The sequence below is a fragment of the Anarrhichthys ocellatus genome, unplaced genomic scaffold (genome assembly GCF_004355925.1).
Source record: "Anarrhichthys ocellatus isolate YVR2014 unplaced genomic scaffold, GSC_Weel_1.0 scaffold24, whole genome shotgun sequence".
NCBI lineage: Eukaryota > Metazoa > Chordata > Actinopteri > Perciformes > Anarhichadidae > Anarrhichthys > Anarrhichthys ocellatus.
In genome coordinates, this window is record NW_022280054.1 from 971,187 (window position 1) to 976,273 (window position 5,087).

At 43.4% G+C, this 5,087-nt stretch overlaps 1 protein-coding gene across 6 annotated transcripts in view; it reads right to left on the bottom strand.

Moving 5' to 3' along the window:
* The window catches only part of cux1b (cut-like homeobox 1b), a 57,392-nt gene that overhangs the window by 40,554 nt on the left and 11,751 nt on the right, over nt 1-5,087 (bottom strand). The gene's annotated exons all lie outside the window — the stretch shown is intronic.

Below are 5,087 nucleotides of genomic sequence, written 5' to 3' on the forward strand. Positions count from 1 at the left end.
CCCCCCCCCCCCCCCCCCCCCCTAAATAACAACAGCACAATTATCAGCAACAGCAGTGTTGTCAAGACTGAGGCAGGGTCCGCCTTGATCCACATCCATTTTGCATTGTTATTAATAGCCATTTATGAGACTTGTTCCAGATGATGGGCCAAGTGCTGACATTAACAAGCGGTTCAGGCCTTGTAAAGATTGTATCTCTCTCTGCTGAGTGTGTGAGAGTTGCTGGATTATGTTTCTGTTGGATTCTTGCCTTCCTGTCGCGCTCACTCCTTCTCTCCCCCACCGTTATTTTTCCGTACTCTCTACAGATCATGCACTCGCTCATTCAACCAGCAGTACCTTCTCCTCCGTTTAAATCTCTCTTCTCCCTTTAGTCCGCCTCCCCCTTTTTTCCGCCTGCCCCCTCCCATCCACCCCCTGTGAGGCCGCCCACCCCTGAGAGTGATTAAACGCTGCTGAAGGGCCGTTATGCTAACTAACACACTAATCATTTAATACACACATTACCACAGGGGCCCTTGTGGCTCAGTCTGCTGACAAGGTCCCAAAACACACTCACGCACACATGCCCACCTCCCCCCCCCCAAACCCCCCCACAAGAAAACACAACCCTCTAAAGAAATAGTGTGATCAAGTACTAATTAGGACCCTCCCCCCCCCCATCAGCATTAAGATTAATTCCCTGACCGGCCTTGATCTCGTTTTATCCACAAACCATAGTGAAATAGAACAAATGTTGGTCGACGTTCCCCTGCAATGGATTTTGCACAGTAGCACAGGACGTTTGGAGGAAATAAAAAGGCTCACTTGCTTCCATGCCATCTTGCTCTAGCTGCCCATGGAGCAGTTGATGTAGCAGCCTGTCTGCCCGTGGCCATGGAGCAGCTGCACTATCTGTTAGTGAATCCGAGCGTGCGCAGAAGCTTGTGCAACGCTTGACGAGAGGAGGAACCTTATAAATTTTAATCATGTTAAATTAATTGTCAAAAAAGGAATGCTCTAGTTCATGAATAGAGGTGTAATTATTATATTGGTAAAGATTAGCTACAGGAACAAGACTATGAGGCCCAATTGGTTCAAGATACTAACACCAAACTGTGCAGATATTAATCACAATTTGATGTATTAGGCCTCAAGGCTAATCATCGTAAATCATTTAATAACTCACTGGAACACAGCCTGATCAGATTTCAGAAGGCATGAGCAGCAACCGGGATAAGTTTAGGTATATCCTTTAATGGCTGTGCCATTAAACACAAGCAATTCCTGTTATATATTATATAGAATATCATTTGTACATAAATTGAATTACTATAGAAGTAAAAAACCAAGAGTGACCGATTAGTACAGGTTATCAATAAGAGTGCGTGACGGGACACAATTAAATGCATCAATTTGAAGAATGAAGCTTGAGAAAGTTAAGTAAACCTAAATATTTAAAAAATTGAAGTTTGGTTTGCATTACATTGTCTGTACCACTGTTCACGTTCTAGTTGTTTTAATGAGGGAACGAAATGTACAGCTCATGTTGCTTATCGAGTAGAAATAGAATCTTTATTTAATTGACCAGATTGCTCTTTGATATGCATATTTTAGCTACATTTCTTTTTAATAAGTTCTCCAAACATCAAGAAAGAAATTAAACATCTATTCAAATAAATTGATTAGTGTGCTCCGTTTCAGAGTCAAACTGAACTAGCCACAGGCCTCCACTAGGGTTACACTTCGGGAGGTCATGTGCCAATCCTTGACGCCCTTGATTATGCCCAATCCCTTTCCAAAACCCTGCACATATCCCAATGCGTTACCAAATCCCCATTCCCCAAAAAAAATAAAAAAGCCGCACTGCTAAGCTAAATAAACGCATCACATGAAAGAGGATTGATTCAATGCCAAGTGGGCAAGTAATTATGGGCATGGTCTCAGTTAAAAAGAATTAAATAAAAAAAGACCCCTCAGACCCAGTCAGGTGTTGACTATGCAGCAAACGCTCACATCAGCAGACTCGGGCAGACTTTACACTCGTCTTGCTGATAGAGCGTAACATCCCAACGCTGCCCGTCCCTTGTTCACATACATCACATCTTACTGACCATTAGGGGACCGATTCTATTCACATTTTAAGCAACATATAAGCATGAGAGGTTGTCATCTTTAAGTACCTTCGGTGAAATACTGAACAAATATGCTTTGGGTTTATGCTTTGCTGAATGCTGTTTTTGCAGAACGTTGGTTCTTAGCCAAATACAACTGGACTGACCTGTGGTCAGTTTATATGTTACAAAGATGCAGACTCAAGCTAGAAACACACAGCCGATGTCCTTTTGCTCCTTATACCTTTGTTCTTTGTTTCAACCAACTATAAAATGGCACGTTTGAGTTTGTTTTGTATAAAAACAGACTTGAACTTACAAAGTGTTGACACAGGGGTTTTCCTGTGCAATTTGTTTTTCAATACTGACTCAGTTTCCACTAAAACTGGTTTTAGAACATTTACATAGGACAACAGACCAGAAGGTGATATTCTCCGGCTTATAACAATGTATGGGAGTTCAGTCGCATGCTTAAACACGGTTGATATTTACCGATATAATGTCAATATGGAGAACCTGCTTGAATACTTTGCAGTGAAGACCGTCGGTGCCCAATCGGTCCAGACACCGGATCCTTAGTAGAACCCACATCGCAGTTTCTATTACGCCCGGGACTAAAGATAGCAGATAGCTAGATTAATAGATATCTAAATAAAAAGATGACCAGAAAGGTAACATCTGTGACTGTCCATCTAAAGCCATGAAAGTGAACACAAACTGAGTATGTGCAGACTAAGTAGCTAAAAAAAGGAATCGAGCCTGAGCATTCGTATGAACAAAGAGGTCAGCAGAGCCAACATAGCAAGTTAAATATTGGGAAACTGTTTTAGAATCAAACTAAAGAAATACATATCCAGACGGCCCTATTTAGGGAGATGTTCTACCAGTTACATGTCATTTGCATGGGATTTATTTAACTAAATTTCCAACTGTCATTCATTACAGGGTTTATATTTGAATATAAAAAGCAGCATCCAGCATCAACCTCAAAATTCAGCTACTCTGTTAGCTCCATCAAGCTCCAAAATGTTGGAGGGGAATACTGTTAACTTTAGCTGCTCTACAGGAGCTCTGCCATCTGGCATACCACTGGGATATTCTTTCCATCATGTTTGACATCAATGATCGACATCATGCTCGTTTGATAAACCTTACAAATTAACATGTTTGACAAGAAGCCCAGAAAGGAAGAAAAGGGAGTTACGGGAGCCTATATATTTCACAATGCATGACTAATGTAAAGGAGAGGACATCATTAATGGCAAAAGGCAAAGTGCAAATACCAGCACTTGTGTTGATGCTGCAGTGTAGTGGCTGCAGAGCACCAAACAGCATGCATGAAGAACTGTCCTCAGTGCTCAGGCCTTCAGGCTCGGCCTCCGAGGTCAACACTCTCCGGCTCTCCTTGGCCTGACTTTGAAGGGTTTTACTTTTTCAGATCTAAAAAACTGTTTCATTTACTGGTGAATTAATTTGTTTAACCATCTCAAGCACTGTTTTATTTAAATCCGACTATGGTTGGTTAGGACCGCACTGTCTAGTTTAGCAGAGGATGGAATATGGAGTGTGTGCATGGGAGCGTTAAGTGGGCTGTAATGTCTGTGTGATGGCTGTAACAGCCCTGCTTGGCTTGGCTGGACTGGCCCCACAGCAGCAGTCCCTGTCCTGGTTCATTTGGTCGTCTGGTCAGCTGTAAAGACGATTGGAACAGATTGCCAACACTCCCTAGAGAGACTTCAACACCGACTTGGCCAAGAAGCCTCCCGCACACTGCTCCACACACGCGTGTGCTCTCACATGAATGCACACACGGGCCGCTGCAGTAACTTGGGGAGCCCAGTCTTTCCACATTCTTTTGAACTCCGTTTCAAAAGAGGAAGTCTGCTCACATGTTCGCCCAGTGAAAATTTGGCACGGTGAGCTATGTTCGCAGCTACGAAGGGGAGGTCGAGCCAAATGGAAAAGACTATCTCTGCGTCCTACAACTGTGGAAATTATACTAATCACTGATAACAGTCACAGGTAAACAAACCCCACTACCACTGGCCATCAGACCCACGGTGTATTTACGCGTGTTCATCTCTACTAATGAAATCCCTTCCACTCGTCTGCAGGCGGAGAGAGGCCTTCTATCTCGCTAATTCGCTCTAATTACTCTAATGAGCCACAGGTGATGATACAGTGAGACTGATTAATTAAATGGAAGGCACCAATCAGGCGTGTCTGATTATGCCAATCATATCGACTACCGGCTAAATGAGATAACCGGAGACAGACGCACTGTAATTGAGGTATCAAAACTTCACGGGATTCCTTACGCCCTCACGCTCCGACGATGTCGAGACAGATAGGCTGCTGGAATGACAACAAAGTTATTGTTATGTACACAGTATGAAGTCAATCCGCAGCTGCCGTCACGGTGACCAGGAGTGCACACAAGAGGAGGGAGAGAACACCACACATGGATTTGCTTCAGATCTCGCTCTCAGTGGAATAATTGGGGCTGTAACTGCTAGAAACACTTTTGTTTACACCTATTTTTGCAGCCACACATGCCAAGCAGTCTGCCACTACTCCTTTAGTCCAAACACAATGTAGGTTAACTGCTCCACATTCGGCGCATGTTTTACACATTAAATCTAATGGAGTACCACAGAGAGAGACGGGCAAAAACACATTCACTTCTTCTCAGGAACACCAACACCGTATTTCTCACAGAAACGGGATAATGTTTCACAATAAAACTTTTCTGTGTGCATTACAAAGTGAGAAACTTTTTTTTTTTTTTTTTAATGACAACATGACAGATGTTTCAGAGATGGAAGTTTTCTGTCCCGCCAGTGCAGCCGCTAATCTTTGCTTTCATCTCCGACATGTCTGAGGCTGTTATGTGGTTGTGATAGTAAACAGTAAAAGGCGTCTGGAGAGATGTCTTATCTGAAATCTACGTGGCCTACCTCTGAAACCCCCCCCCCCCCCCCCCCCCCCCCCCCC